This window comes from Thamnophis sirtalis, unplaced genomic scaffold (genome assembly GCF_051295495.1).
Source record: "Thamnophis sirtalis isolate CommonGarterSnake01/CBP01778 unplaced genomic scaffold, rThaSir2_p1.2 scaffold_7, whole genome shotgun sequence".
NCBI classification, from domain to species: Eukaryota; Metazoa; Chordata; class Lepidosauria; order Squamata; family Natricidae; genus Thamnophis; species Thamnophis sirtalis.
This window is the reverse complement of record NW_028261387.1, coordinates 85097694-85113686: the sequence shown is the minus strand read 5'-3', so window position 1 is coordinate 85113686 and position 15993 is coordinate 85097694.

Genomic DNA, 15993 nt, shown 5'->3' with positions numbered 1-15993 from the left:
AAGTCCTGGAGGAACTTTGTCCTTGGGGTAACGATGGGTCAGACATGACTTTGCAACTAACAACAACAACATTAATAAACATACTACATCACAGTTACCTCTGTGTTTGTGTGTGTATGTGTATGTGAGTGAGCAGGGCAACACAACTGTCCAAATGCTCAATGTTTATGGGTGCAATCTCCTTTCTTATGTCTTTGGTCTTCAAAGTAGACTGACTGGATAACCAACTTTCAGATAAAAGTGTGCCTTTTGATAGTTATTCAAATTATCTAGCTATCATTTGGCATCTTCAAACAGAGGAGCGTAAATGAAAGTTTGCTCTTCGGTCAGACAGCTCTTCAAAGAAAGGGATTCTTCAAAGCTATTCCTGTCTGTTTTGCATCTTTTCAGCTGAAGAATTGCCCTTTATAATGGCTATCTGAGATAGAATAGAAATTAGGCTGACTAAAACTTCCATCTCCAAAGAGGAGATTCATCCTTGGCCTTCACCCATTGCTTAATGATGGCTTCTTTTGTCCATTTTAATATCTATTTCCATCCAGTGAACCACAACAGTCCAGTGCAATAATTGAAAGTGCAGTGCGTTATCCTGAGAAGAAGGGTGAAGTCAGAGATGATTGTTAATGGCACATTTTGCAAGCCGGTGCATTAATGCAAGCACATTTTTCTACCAATAGCAGCATGTTAATAGCAAAAGGAGAGAGAAAAACACCTGAGGACAAAAATATAATAATCTGCTGGAGTTTATTTTTTTCTCCTTTTAATGAGAAGCAAATGCATCGGGTCGAATTCAGCTTCTGCAATGCCCATAAAAACTATATTCCCTTGGTAAAACATTCAAAACTGAATGTATTTTTATGGAAAAGAGCAATTTCTGTTGCTAGCATTTGAGGTAGCCAAAAATAAAAGTATCTAATCTGTGTGGGGAACAAAATGCCCGTGTTTCCAATTTATTTCTCTTAATAGCAAGTATGTTCCTTTGCAGACATTCAAAATTATGCTTGCTGACATATTGCAAACATGTTCTGCTTACTTAGCCACAGTTTGTATGAGTACAGCTAACACCTAGTGAAAATAGATCAGGCTATTTCGCTTCTAAACCTTTGCTGTTTGTAAAGTCATCAAAAGTGGAGTTGACTTGGAAGTTTCACTTAGTTTCCAATTAAATCTAGGTTTAATCCAGGTGTAATGTTTAAAAAAAACAGGAGAGGAAAATTAGCTGAAGTATCTTATTTCTTCTAGTGATATGATCCTGCCTCCCACTCCACAAAATATTTCCTGATATTTGCCATCCTGATATCAGTTAGGCAAAGAGAAGAGTGCAGAGCAGAACAGAACAGAACAGAATAACAGAGTTGGAAGTGACCCTGGAGGTCTTCTAGTCCAACCCCCTGCTAAGGCAAGAGGAAACCCTATACTATTTCACACAAATGGTTGTCCAATGTCTTCTTTAAAATTTTCAGTTTAAATGTTCACTAATCAGTGTACATTAGAATGAAATTTCATTACATTCACCTCTCAAAAGATAACCATTATGCATATAACCCAGTGGTGGGTTTCAAAAATTGTTTGAACCTACTCTGTGGGTGTGGCCTCCTTTGTGGGAGTGGCTTGCCACCCATGTGACCGGATGGGAGTGGCTTGCCGCCCATGTGACCAGATATGAAGATGCCGATGACACTTGTCAGAACCACCTTAAATTACCTCTCACACAGCACTGGCATGCATAAGAATATGATGTAAACTTGTTTTTTAAAAGGCATCTTTGGTTTGCGTTAAAACAACTTCAACACACGCAATGTTCTGATTGTACCACAAACGCAGTAGTCATCCTTACCTTTCACAGAGGCACTGAGTTTTAGAAATATGAGCATGATAGTGTAGAATAATCATATCCAAGGACCAGTGGTGGGTTTCAAAAAATTTTGGAACCTCTTCTGTAGGTGTGGCCTGCTTTCCGGGTCCACTGGTGGAACCTCTTCTAACCGGTTCGGTAGATTTGACGAACCGGTTCTACCGAATAGGTGTGAACTGGTAGGAACCCACCTCTGATATAACCACAGAGAGAGAGAGAGAGAAGAGGGAGGGAGGGAGGGAGAGAGAGAGAGAGAGAAGAGGGAGGGAGGGAGGGAGAGAGAGAGAGAGAGAAGAGGGAGGGAGGGAGGGAGGGAGGGAGGGAGAGAGAGAGAGAGAGAGAATACAAAGAAACATCACAATCTAGTTCAAGTGGCAAAAAGAAAGAATCCTGTGATTTACAAGACGGATGGCATAAGGAACAAAACTGTTACAGAATATTAGCTGTCAAGCTTGGACAATGTCAGAAAGATGTCAAATACATACAGGTAATCAGGATTAGTTTGCTTCTTTCTCGTTGGACACTGAAATGATGATTCATGTTGGGATACAAAGTAGAATATATTTTGGACAGAAGAGAATATTTGTAACTCTGAACTGTGGCTTCTTGGTGCTCTCTGAGCTTGGTTGTTTGTGGCAGACAATTATGTAGAATACATTATCTAGTACTACAATGCTACTAATATACCATCTGGCCGGATATGCTATCAAATCTTTAAAAACCCTTTAGCAATTGCAATGTTCTTCCCTGAGAAGGTATTTGTTAAGAAAAAATGGAAAATTCCTATTGCACCCATCTGTATAAATGAAGCCTGTTCACACTGTGTAACCATTTCATAGCATCATGTCTATCATGCTTAACTTTATTTTGTGATCCTCGATATTCTGAATAAATGGACCAAATGAGGCTGTACTTGGAGGCAGCCATGGAAAATGAACAAAAATGGCATTCAAAAGCCATGTGTATTTTGTAATGTTGGAAGAACATGATATCACCAGGCTTGAAATTTTAGGCCTGGATAACCTTGAATAATACTGTCGACATTCTGACCTGAGCTTAGCGCACAAGATAGTTGCCACAACGTTCCATCTGTTAATGACTACTTTCACTTCAACTGCAATAACACAAGGGCTTTCAATAGATACAAACTAAATCCATTCTAAACTTGATTGCAGGAGAAATGATTTCAGCAATAGAGTAGTAAATGTGTGGAAAATCCTACCTGATCCTGTTGTTAGCTCCTCTAACCCTCATACCTTTTACCTTGAACTGTCTACGGTGGACATTACACATTTCTTAAGAGGCCCTTAAGGGGGCGTGCATAAGCACACCAGTGTGCCTACCATCCCTGTCCTACTGTCCCCATTTATATGTACTCTTTTTATGTGTTTATGGCTATGTTTTGCTTATTTATATCCATTTATTTGTGCCATGTTTTCATACTTGTTTCCTTGCATTTGTTGAGAAATAAATAAATGTGTGTGTGTGTGTGTGTGTGTGTGTGTGTGTGTATGTATATATATATATATATATATATATATATATATATATATATATATATATATATATATATATATATATATATATACATACATACATACATACATACATACATACATACATACATACATACATACATACATATATATATATGATTTTATTTATTTTATTTTATTTTTATTTTTTTACAACCCCCGGTATGCCCACATATGGGAGGAAGATCACTACTTCCATTCTCTGTCCTTCAGCTCGTCACAAGAGACCATCCAGGCAGAAACCCAATATTTTTACTGTTGCCTTTTTGTTACATTTTGTTGTATTTGTGCTGATAAATAATTCAAATCCCAGTAAGGGTATGGCTAGCTGATGAGAGCTAAATAGCTTGAAATAGATCTATACAAATCTCCCTTTATTTATTTATCAGCACAAATACTACATACATACATACATACATACATACATACATACATACATACATACATACATACATACATACACATATATATATATATATATATATATATATATATATATATATATATATTCTGCCCCCCCTTCTCCGCTCATTAAACAGACAACAGGCAAACAACTTAAAAGGAACTCTCGGCTCAGACTGGCTGCGAGCCCAAAAATAACATAAATAAAGTCTCTGACGAGATAACAAAATACCAAACAAAAACTCTTACAAGCAATGCACTTCTCCAAGTGTCTTCTTGAATCCGGGTTACAGAAAACAAAGCACTTCTCCAAGTGTATCTTACATAAACCACAACCGATGATCAATCAATGTTGAACGAACCAAGGAACGTTGATTCCTGCAACCAGGGTGTGGCACCATCCGTCCTTTTATCACCAGAATATGCCCCTAACAAGCCCCAGCTGCATGGTTAATCTTGCATCCTGAAAAGACTCACAGAAGACGTCTGCTGAGTCACAACATATATATATCTCCATCTGGTTCAGTTCCAAGCCAGGAGAAAGGCACTGGAGACAAAATGGAGGCTGGAGGCTGATTGGAAAGAGGCTCCATTTATTGATGAAGCAGAACAACCAAACACATGTGATTCTAGGCAACTGACCACATGGAGGGTTTTTTTTTGGGGGGGGGGTGTTATACGTTCTCTTTGTCTTTGCACTTGAGCTTCCTGTTCCTTTGCAAGAACATGTATTCTATTGGCTGTTTTAGGGGTTATGTAGGGGTCACAGATGGCTTTATAGTTTGTCTGAGCTCCCAGGTTTGGTTGAAGTTTGATGATGCAGTGAAGAGTCTTGTGTTGTGAAAGGGTGTTGGGCAATTCCTATTATGGCCTAATGGCTTTGTCCTGTGTTGGGTCTTGGGTGAGGGTATTTGCTTATGAATAGAGCTATATCTTTATCTCTTAAGTGCTGACATCTGCTGTGGGCTATTAAGGAATCTGCTCTCTGTCTCCAAGAGCATATTTCTCTCTTTAGGGAAATATAATATTCTGCCTTTTTAATATTTCCTATAATATTTCATTTTTCTAGAAGAAGGGTGCATGCCAACTTTCTACAGTAACAAAACAAGATCAGATAAAAAATTATACAATGAGGGTTGAAGTTGAACTCAGAAATCATTTTGTCCAAACCCCCCTTCCCCTACTCAGTGCAGGAACTCCTAAAGGAGTATTTCTCAATCTTTTTAGCTTTAAGATGTGTGGATTTCAACTCCCAGAACTGGGAGTTGGCTGGCTGGGGAATTCTGGGAGTTGAAATCCACATACCTTCAAGCTGACAAGGTCCAGAAGTACCACCCTAAAGCATTTCAGGCAGACAGCTATTCAGCCTCTTCATGAAGTAGCCTTTCCACTAGTGAGTAGTTCAGGAAACTCCTATTAATATTTGACTTGAGTTCCCTGGAGTTTCATCCATGAGTTTGAGCCTGCCTTTTGGACAATGTGTTTTTTTTTGAGCTTGGCAACTTTAAAATGTGTGGACTTCAATTGAGATGGACCCTTTATGGTTTTCCTTTTAATCCATTCCAATGCAGCATTTCCCTTTCTAGCTGCTATGTCACCCTGTTGCATCATGTGCAACTTGTGAACAGGTGAAACACCCAGATCCTTGCCTTGTGTGCTACAGGGAGTCCTTGACTTATAACCATCCATTTAAGGACCATTTGAAGTTACAAATGCTATGAAAAAAGTAATTTATTTCCAGTCCTTAGATTATAACTGTTGTAGCATCCCCACCATCACGTAATTAAAATTTCAGCTCTTGGCAACCAGCATGAGGATAGATAGATAGATAGATAGATAGATAGATAGATAGATAGATAGATAGATAGATAGATAGATAGATAGATAGATAGATAGATAACCTTTATTGTCATTTTTACACTGGCACATATTAAAAATGAAATTTTGTTGCCTGTTCTCAAAAGTACATAACACACATATACACATGCTATATGCATATATACATACATACTATGTGTGTGTGTACACACCCCCACCCCATACATGCATATATACATACACATACATACATGTGTGTGTGTGTGTGTGTTTGTGTGTGATATCACTGTCCATCTTCAATACATATCGGAAAGAGGAATCTTGAGAGTTCACAAGACTGATACTATATGTGACTGAATCTGGATGTTCTGCTTCAGATCCCACAAAGCCTCCTCCCAAAAGGTAACAAGGAAAACAGGTCATGAAGAGGATGTGTAGCATCCCAGAAAATCCTGCGGACTCTGCTCAAGGATCGCTTAAATGCCATGTCCTGGATAGACGGAAGTGAACTGCCAATAATCTTCTCTGCTGTCCTCATCACACTCCTCACCGCCTTTCTGTCCAAAGGAGTAATGCTTCCAAACCAGACTATAATGCCATATGACAGGATGCTCTCGATCATCCCTCTATAGAAAGTGGTAAGGACAGAAGAAGGAAGATTAACTTTTCTCGTGCGAAGCATTAAAATGCAGGCACTGTTGTGTCCATTTCACCAGTGTCTTGCTGTTGAGCCTACTTTTTAGCTGCACAACCAGAAACCTGTATATTTATAATGGTTGTGGTGTCCCAGGGTTATTCAGTCTTCATTTGTGACCTTTGCAGTTGCTTCCAACAAGCAATGTCAGGGGCGGGGGGGGGGGCGCAGACTTACTTAATAACTACATGATTCACCTAACAACTGCATTGATTTGCTTAACAACAATGGCGAAACAGTGATAAAATCAAGCGCCACACTTTTAACCATCATCTTGCTAAGCAACAGAAATTCTGGTTCCAGTTGTGGTCATAAGCTAAGGACTATCTGTACTGCTGAGCCATGTCTCCCTATCTTATATGTGTTCTTTTTCATTTTTTCCTCCTCCACTGCACAACTTCACATTTTCTCCCAATTATTTCTCCTTTTGATCCACTGTTCTGTCCTACCTACTTCTTCTGAAACTTCCTTTTTTTCCCGAGTGTTAGGCAGCCTTCTAGTTTTGTGTCGTCCACAAAGTTAATTATCATCACCTCAAGCTTTCATCCAGGTCATTAATAAAATTGTTGAATAGCACGAAGTGGAGACAGGGCCCTGAGGCACTGCATTCAGCAGGACTTTCCAAGCTCTTGCAGAACCATTTATAAGTATTCCCTAGATGTGGTCATTGAACCAATTATTCCTCCATCTGACAGAGGCCTCGTCTAGCCCCAATTTTACATTTTATAAAATAAAGACATAATGAGAGACTTTACTGAATGCTTTGTGGCACACCCCATTAATCTGACAAGGCAAACATTGCAGGAGAACATTTCCAAAGAACCAAAGGCTCAATTACATAGATGTTACAAGCTGGAAAGCTACACAAATAAATTCCAGCAATTGTTGTGTATGAGGTTCTCCCCGCACGCCTACGTGCTAGTCATTCCCAACTCTAGGGGGTGGTGCTCATCTCTGTTTCAAAGCCAAACAGCCAGCGCTATCTAAAGATGTCTCCATGGCCATGTGGCCAGCATGACAATGCCGAAGGCGCACGGAATTCTGCTACCTTCCCTATTAGGTGGTCCCTTTTTTTTTTCTTGCATTTTTACATGCTTTCGAACTGTTAGGTTGACAGAAGCTGAGACAAGAAACAGGGGCTCACTCCGTTACGCGGTGCTAGGGATTCGAATCACCGAACCGCCAACCTTTCTGATCGACAAGCCCAACATCTTAGCCACTGAGCCACCGTGCCCTTTTGTAACAATGTTCAAATCTCTTAAGACCCTTTTTTGTTTACTTGTTCTACAGTACGTAAAGGTCTAGAAATGTATCTATTTTGGATGCAAGATACGGTATCCATCTCATTTTTGTTATAGTAGCAAACTAATCTAGGTTGTTTATTTTGACTGTGCAAGAACTAACATTCAAGTTTTGCTAAGGTCAAGACATTTTCTCACTGTCAAGGAAGTAATTATACATACATACTTGCATGCATGCATACATACATACATGCATAAATGCATACTAAGATTGGACTGATATGGCTTCTTTGTGTGATGCCCATGATGGATTGGCACAACTGCTTCTTTCTGTCCAGTGCTCATTTGTTATCTAATGTTATATATATATTCAAAAATCCTCTTTGTAATATTAAGAATAAGCCATTGGCATAAGACTTCGGGACAAACTTAGACTTTTTAATGATTGTTTTTCTTTCTTTTTTTAAAGAAAGAAAGTTAAAGCTTTAGAATATTACTTAGTTGAGTAGTGAAACATTTTCAGGAGGCAACTACACTTTCTTGTTTTTTTTTCTTTGAAGACATTTCACTGCTCATCCAAGAAGCTTCTTCAACTCTGATAGGATGGTGGGGAATGGAAGGATTTATATTCCTTGCAGACAGCTGGTGATTTGACTCCCACACCATTCAAAGGGTGTTCATCCCAAATTGTGTAGCTAAAAGTCTGTAGAGATTTTCAGTCATCCAGGTCATGGTTGTCCCAAAGGTGCTTTTGTAAGATCTGCAAGAAAGCCACCAAACTCGGAAAGCATCCGCAATTAAAGATTTATTTAGCAATCATAGAACGCGTGTACACACAAACACACACAGAGGGAGAGAAAGAGAGAGAGAAGAAGAGGAGAGGGAGGGAGATTTTCATTTCCCTGTTTTAAAAGGTACATCAATAGAACTGTGCTTGTTGCAATCTTCACATTTTGAAGAACGTCAACAAACTTCCCTGGAAATATAGATTTCTTGGAGTTTTAAATCCTCAATATTTCATCTGTCAATCAACCCCTAAGAATACAAATGTCTTTTGTTTTATTAAAATACAAATCTTTGCAGGTTCGAAGTGATATTATCATGCCTGGAAATTACACAGCTTTGCATGGTACAACATTCATACAATCAAGTACTATTGTTTTTAATTTGTAGCCGAGGTGGCGCAGTGGTTAGGGTGCAGTACTGCAGGCCACTTCAGCTGACTGTTATCTGCAATTCAGCGGTTCTAATCTCACCAGCTCAAGGTTGACTCAGCCTTCCATCCTTCCGAGGTGGGTGAAATGAGGACCCAGACTGTGAGGGTGATATGCTGACTCTTTAAACCGCTTAGAGATGACTGAAAGCCCTATGAAGCGGTATATAAGTTTAACTGCTATTGCTATTGCTATTAATTTGGCTTAATCTACTTGGCAGGATGTCTTCTTTTTGTTTTGTTTTTTCTATTTTGATTGTCTATATCAGGGGCATCCAGACTTAGCACTTTTAAGAGTTATGCACTTCAACTCCCAGAATCCCCAGAACCCAGCTTTACTACACAATAAAGGAGAATATTTGTAGCTCAGGGTTGAAATGGAGGGTCCTTGGTGCTCTCTGAGCTTACTTGTTTTCTTTCAGACATTTCATTACCCAAACTAGGTAACATCATCAGTGCTAGTAAGGTCTGCTCTTCACTGTCAGTTTATATTCTGGTGTCTTGCCTTTCTGTGATGGTGGGGGGTGGTCTTAGAGATTCTTTGGTTGGGCTGTTTACTGATGGCTCTGTGGCAGTTCCTTGATTGGGGTATTGTTTACTTGTTTGTTGGTCTAAAGTTGACCGGAGCTAAACTATGCTGATCTGAGTGCTGACTACTGGTGGAGTCTTTTTTTTCTATACAATTTTGATGCTTGCCTGTGAGAATGGAATTATTATTTCTGTTATGTTAATGGATGAAACTAGCGTATAAAATACTCTTTCATTCCACTGAATCACTTAGGTTCCCTTATTCATGGAGACTACAATTGGTTTTCAACTGCTTTGAAAGACATCGAGTTTGGTACTCAATGCATTTTGATGTGAAAACTTTGTCCCGCTACTCATTGTTTGTTTGATACTCAATGCATAACTTGTTGGTGTCAGCTGCTTTGTGACTCAGTACATTATTTCTTATTGGAAAAAAATTGTTTGGAACTCATCGTTTTTGGTCCTCATTGTGCCTTCCAGAACTAATTAACAATGAATGCCAAGGTACCATTGTATCTATGTCAACTATGTCATTCAACATATGATTTACTTATTTTTTAGATAAATACAAGTAGTGCCCCAAGCAATATTCTTGAATTAGACTTTCATAAAGTAAAACTCCCAGCACTTGGAATACCTATGTGGTATCTTCTTTGACAACTTTTCTATCACTTTCTGGAGGTCTGATTGTTTGAGAATCATACAAGAATGTTATGACTCTAACATTTCACATTTCATGGGCATTTCTGCTATAAATTCCACTTGCATTACCCTCAATTTGAGGTCAAAGTTTGGATAGGAAAAATTCAATGCTTTCAATCAATTAAATTTCCATTTCTTCCCAGCATCATTGTTGCTTCATTGGCCAACATTTTTTTTCCCATTGGAGATTGTCTGCATTTGATTCAGTAACATTCTCAGCCAAATGAAATGATGCGGATGGTTTTTCCTTCTGTTACAAGGTGCCTGCAGTAATTTATGGCTGAAATGATTTGCACAAAACCATTTCTAAAGAATGGAAGCCATCTCTCTCCATTTTTTTTAATTGCAAATGGTAGCATATTTTGTACCAAAATGAGAATGCTATTTTTCATAAAGCAAACTTTAAAACCCTTGTCATGGTTTCTGTAAAGTTTAGAGTTAAAGTTTAAAGATTTCTATAAAGATTTAAGTGGCAAATTTTACCTCCTTTTAACGAAAAACAAAAAATTAAGCAGCTGACATTTTTATTTCTCTTCTGTGACACAAAAATTCAGAAAAAAAACCCATTGAGTTTGTCCAAAGAAAATCAAGCTCTTTTCATATTTCTGAATTCAGCCCTTGAAGCAAAATTTGTGTATGATATTGAAATCTGAGTTATCTGAGTTATTAGAAGCATAACCAATAGTTATTCATTTGTTTATATTCCTCCTTTATTATTTTTACAAATAACTCAAGGCGGTGAACATACTTGATTCTCCATCCTCTTCCTATTTCATCACAATAGCCCTATAAGGTGGAATCAACAGAGAGAGAGGGGGGGAGAGGGAGGGAGAGAGGGAAAGAGAGAGAGAGAGAGGGATGGAGGGAGGGAGGGAGGGAGACTGGCCTGAAATCACCCAACCAGCTTGCATGTCAAAGGTGGGACTAGAACTCACAGTCAACTGATGATTGGTTCAAAGTCACCCAACTGGCTTTTATGTCTAAGATGGACTAGAACTCACAGTCTCCCAGTTTCTAACCTTGTATCTTAACCTCTAGACCAGGGGTGTCAAACACGATTTCATTGAGGGCAGCATCAGGGTTATGTTTGACCTTGGGGGAGCTGGGGTGGGTGTGTCCAGTTCAACATCTCTCATGTCAGGGGCACCTGTGGTGGCCTTGGCAGGTCTGGGGGAACACATAGTCTTCAGCGGAGGAAGACAAGACCAGGGAGAGCACCAAATCCTTGACCTCCAGAGGAGCCTTGCTCTGCTGGTGGCCAAGTGCTAAGGCAAGGCTTCCCTTCCCTTCCCTTCCTCCCTCCCTTCCTCCCTCCCTCCGTCCCTCCCTCCCTTCCTTCCTTATACCCTCCCTCCCTCCTCCCTTCCGTTCTTCCTTTTCTTCTTTTTCCTTCCCTCTTCATTCTCCTTTCTTCTTCCTTCCCCTTTTTCCTTCATTTTCTTTGTCTTTTCTCTTTCCCTTTCTCCTTTCCTCTCCCTTCTTGGATGCTCGAATGCAAAAGAAGCAACATTTATCCTTTTGTTTTGTTTTGCTTTTATTTTGTTTTGCTAGCCCTCTGCCAGAGGATTATAGGAGGCCATGCAGGCCAAAAATGGGGCCTGGGTGGATCACACACAAGTCTCCTGAGTTCCATTTTCACTGGCAGAAACACCGCAGGCCGATCTTTTGCTGTTTCCTGGGCGGGCCCATGAACCAGATCTAAGCACCCCATTGGCCTGATCTGACCCCCTGTGGGTCTTGAGTTTGACACCCCTCCTCTAGACCAAACTGGGCCTCTATATTATATTGTATGGTATGGCATAGCATAGCAACAGTATTGTATTGTATTGTGTTGTATTGTATTATACTAATATATTATATTTTATATTATATTATATTATATTATATTATATTATATTATATTATATTATATTATATTATATTATATTATATTATATTATATTATATTATATTATATTATATTATATTATATTATATTATATTATATTATATTATATTATATTATATTATATTATATTATATTATATTATATTATATTATATTATATTATATTATATTATATTATATTATATTATATTATATTATATTATATTATATTATATTATATTATATTATTATAGTATAGTATAGTATAGAATAGTATAGTATAGTATAGTATAATAATATAATATAATATATACTATACTATACTATATACTATACTATACTATACTATACTATACTATACTATACTATACTATACTATAATATATACTATACTATACTATACTATACTATACTATACACTATACTATAATAAATATAATATAATATAATATAATATCTATTAATATAGATTGAAACTGCTGTTTCCCTAGTACTTTATTCTTACTCCTTTAAAAAAAATAAAAAAATAATCATTAAAGTTGCGAGTTAGTCAATTTCTGCAGAGCTTCTTAGTAGGTAGATAAAAATAGCAAAAGTTGAAAGCCATGTCTTCTCCTGCTCAACCACCACAGAAAAGTGCTAACAGTATGAAAGCACTAGAGTCAGGGTGTTAATGAATCAGTGCTGAGAAGCCACATTTGCCACCTAATGGGTGCTTTAAACTTAAAGTGACCTTTATAAAGAGATTTGCATCAGGAGTTATCACCCTGATTGCCTACTCCAAGAGTTCTTGATCTAGAGATAAAGGTTGCCACCAATTATCCCCAAAGGGAGAGATAGAAAAATTATATATCCTTCGATTTTATGGGTTATGGCAAAATGTTTCTTCAACCCACCAACGCACATCTTTATTGCATTCCGAGAAGGCATACAAATGCTGCTTTTTTGTTCAGATATTCTCTTAAGTATTAAAAAAATGCTGTGGGAGGGGAATTAAAAGACCAAGATGGTAGATGTCAGAGGTAGTATTCAGCTGATTTGGACTAGTTCGCTTGAACTGGTAGCGGAAATCATGGGTGGGCCTGCCCACCCACTCTGACTCTATTTCATCCTATTTAGGGATGTACTGTGTATTTGTTTGGAATAGCGCATGCATGGAAGACTGGGGACATGCGTGGATGGGGCGCGTACATGCATATTTGCAAACTGATAGGGACGGTAATCAGCAGTGATGGGATTCAAATAATTTAACAACCGGTTCTCTGCCCTAATGACCATCTGGGTAGGTGGGGCTCGGTGGTCATGTGACTGGGTGGGCATGGCCAACTCAAGGTCACTCAGGTCGATGGGCGCTTCGCCTTAGCTGTTACAATGTAATAAGGGTTAACCGAAGAGGCAGTTTCTGTAAGCAGGTCAATAAAAATTAGGCTAGAAACAACACTAGAATGTTTCCTTCCTGCCTTCCTTATAGGATTAGCCCTGTAAAGTGGAAAAAAACAAAAGGAGATTTCTTCCAACAATCGGTTCTCTGAAGTACTTTGAAAGTTACCAACTGGTTCGCCCGAATAGGTGTGAACCGGCTGAATCCCACCACTGGTAATCAATCACACTTAGTAGGTTTGACTGATTATCAAAGCTCTGCCATCTTTTTATGTGTCTCATGAGCATCACACACAAGTAAAAAGGGATGTTCACCTTGAGAAATTATGCTCACTTTGCGTACCTGTACATTTTGACCCTCCCCTGCCTTGCTAATTTTCATAATAAACTTTTAAGACGGCATTATTAAAAATGTCAGTATGTAATGGTTGAAAATACCTCAACAATTCTACCCAATAATTGAGTCCTGAGTTATCACAACACGTGGGACAAATACTTTACTGTATATTTAGATTCCTTTTAAAAAAACTTGGTTTTTTTAAATGCAAAATGCATCATGGTTGATACACAGGAAATCAATTAGCTAACGAACTGCCAAAATCTGTCCTACAATTTTCAGAGTTTTATTTTTTTTCCCTTTTGAAGACACTTCTAAATTCTTTTTTTTAAATTATTTTTGTTCTTAAAATAGGGATGTACAGGGGAAAAAATGCAGAAGATGCAGGAAAAGAGTAAGTACTAAATGTAGATTAAAGGCTTTAAGAAAGAACTTTCTAGAAAGACATGATGTCATGAAAGTATTAGCCTCCTACTTTACTTTTTAAAGTTTCTCTTGCTAATGTTTAGAAATTTACTTTCTTGTGGAAGATGGCAAAGGATTCTGCATTGCATGGTCTTTTTCTCATATCTTTTTATATATCTGAACCCTCCCTGATTATCCATATTCTCCAATCTGAGAGGAACAAAATGTATCCTCAAAGTATCTTAATATTTTAATCGGTATATGGGGCACCATAAAGGGACATGGTGGCTCAGTGGCTAAGAAGCTGAGCTTGTCAATCAGAAAGGTCAGCATTTTGGTGGTTCGAATCCCTAGTGCCGCATAAACGGAGTGAGTCCTGTTACTTGTCTCAGCTTCTGCCAACCTAGCAGTTCATAAGCATGTAAAAATGCAAGTAGAAAAAATAGGGACCATCTTTGGTGGGAAAGTAACAGTGTTCCATGCGCCTTCGGTGATTAGTCATGCCGGCCACATGACCACGGAGACGTCTCCAGACAGCGCTGCCTCTTCAGCTTTGAAACAGAGATGAGCACCGCCCCCTAGAATCAGGAACGAGTAGCACATATGTGTGAGGGGAACCTTTACCTTTACCTTATGGGGCACCAGGTGGTTACAATATAACATGTGAAAACAATGGGTACAGTTTTGATCATGATGCTACAACCATTATCATGCCTTTTTTGACCTACCCAAACATAACTAAATTAATTAACTATGAATTCTAAGCCTTTTGATGGATAGAACACCATCAGAATAAGGTGTACAGAAAGCAAAGGCAAGTAAAACACACCCCTCGCTTTAATTTGAAAGAAAACTATTTTAATTTCCATTGTCAGTAAAAACAGAAGCAGAACATAAGCTCCCTTTTGCCAGACGTTGATCTCCAAACTTGAGACTGCAATTCTTGGTTCAAAACGTATGCATTTATATATGTAAATAGGTATGTCATGGGAAGTTGTCTGCAAAAATCTAGGTATCTGGAGGATATGCACAACAATGTTTTGCAAAAGTTATGGCATGTTTGGGAGATGAAGACATTATGGCATAGGATTTTGTGGCAGCCTGACTACTGTTTTGTTGGATGAGCTAGCCTTTTGTCAGACAGTACAATAAAATCCAATTGCGTTCAATGCTTTATATGCATACACCTAGCGGACGGAATCTTGCCAAAGTAAAGCTATAAACTTCTAAACTACTGAATATATCCTGACTAGGGGTGGGTTCCTACCAGTTCTAACCTCTTCTATAGAAGAGGTTCCACAAATCTACAGTGCCGTTTAGAACCGGTTCCAGCTCCCTCCTCCCTCCCATCCGCACATCATCAAGCTGAAGAGCGAGAGGAGAAATTCTGGGAGTTGAAGTCCCCAAGTCTTAAAGCTGTCATGTTTGAATACCCCTGGGGGTTTTTTTCTAAAGGGTTAGGGGTGCAATGGTCTTGTCACTTGACAGCTTTAAGACTTGCGTGCTTCAAATGCCAGAGTTTCTGAGCCAACATTTTGGTTGCTAAGCAAGAGCGTTGTTAAGTGAGTTTCACCACATTTTACAAGTTGGTCATGCCCACCCAGTCACATGGCTGCCAAGCCACTCCCACTCGGTCACATGGTCAGCAAGCCACTCCCACAAAGCAGCCACACCTACAGAAGAGGTTCTAAAAAAAATTGAAAACCACCACAGATCCTGACAGATTCTAGAATGTGCTAATGCTGAACCTCTTCTCCTCTTCCAGCATTCAGTTCCTGCATGCAGTCTCGTAATCCAAGCTGTTCCCTGAAAAAGGTCTGGGTTGCCCAAAGTCTCCTTCAGTGCTTCTCCAGATGCACATTAAAGAGTAAAGAAAAGGAGAAAACGCAACTCAGTTCTGGTCTTGAAGGTTAGTGGTGCTGTCATGGGGCTTAATGGGTTGACCTGGCTGCCATTCAGCAGTTGTATAGGAAGATTCTCCAGTAAACAGTCCCATCGGTGCAGCAACAGTGGTGAA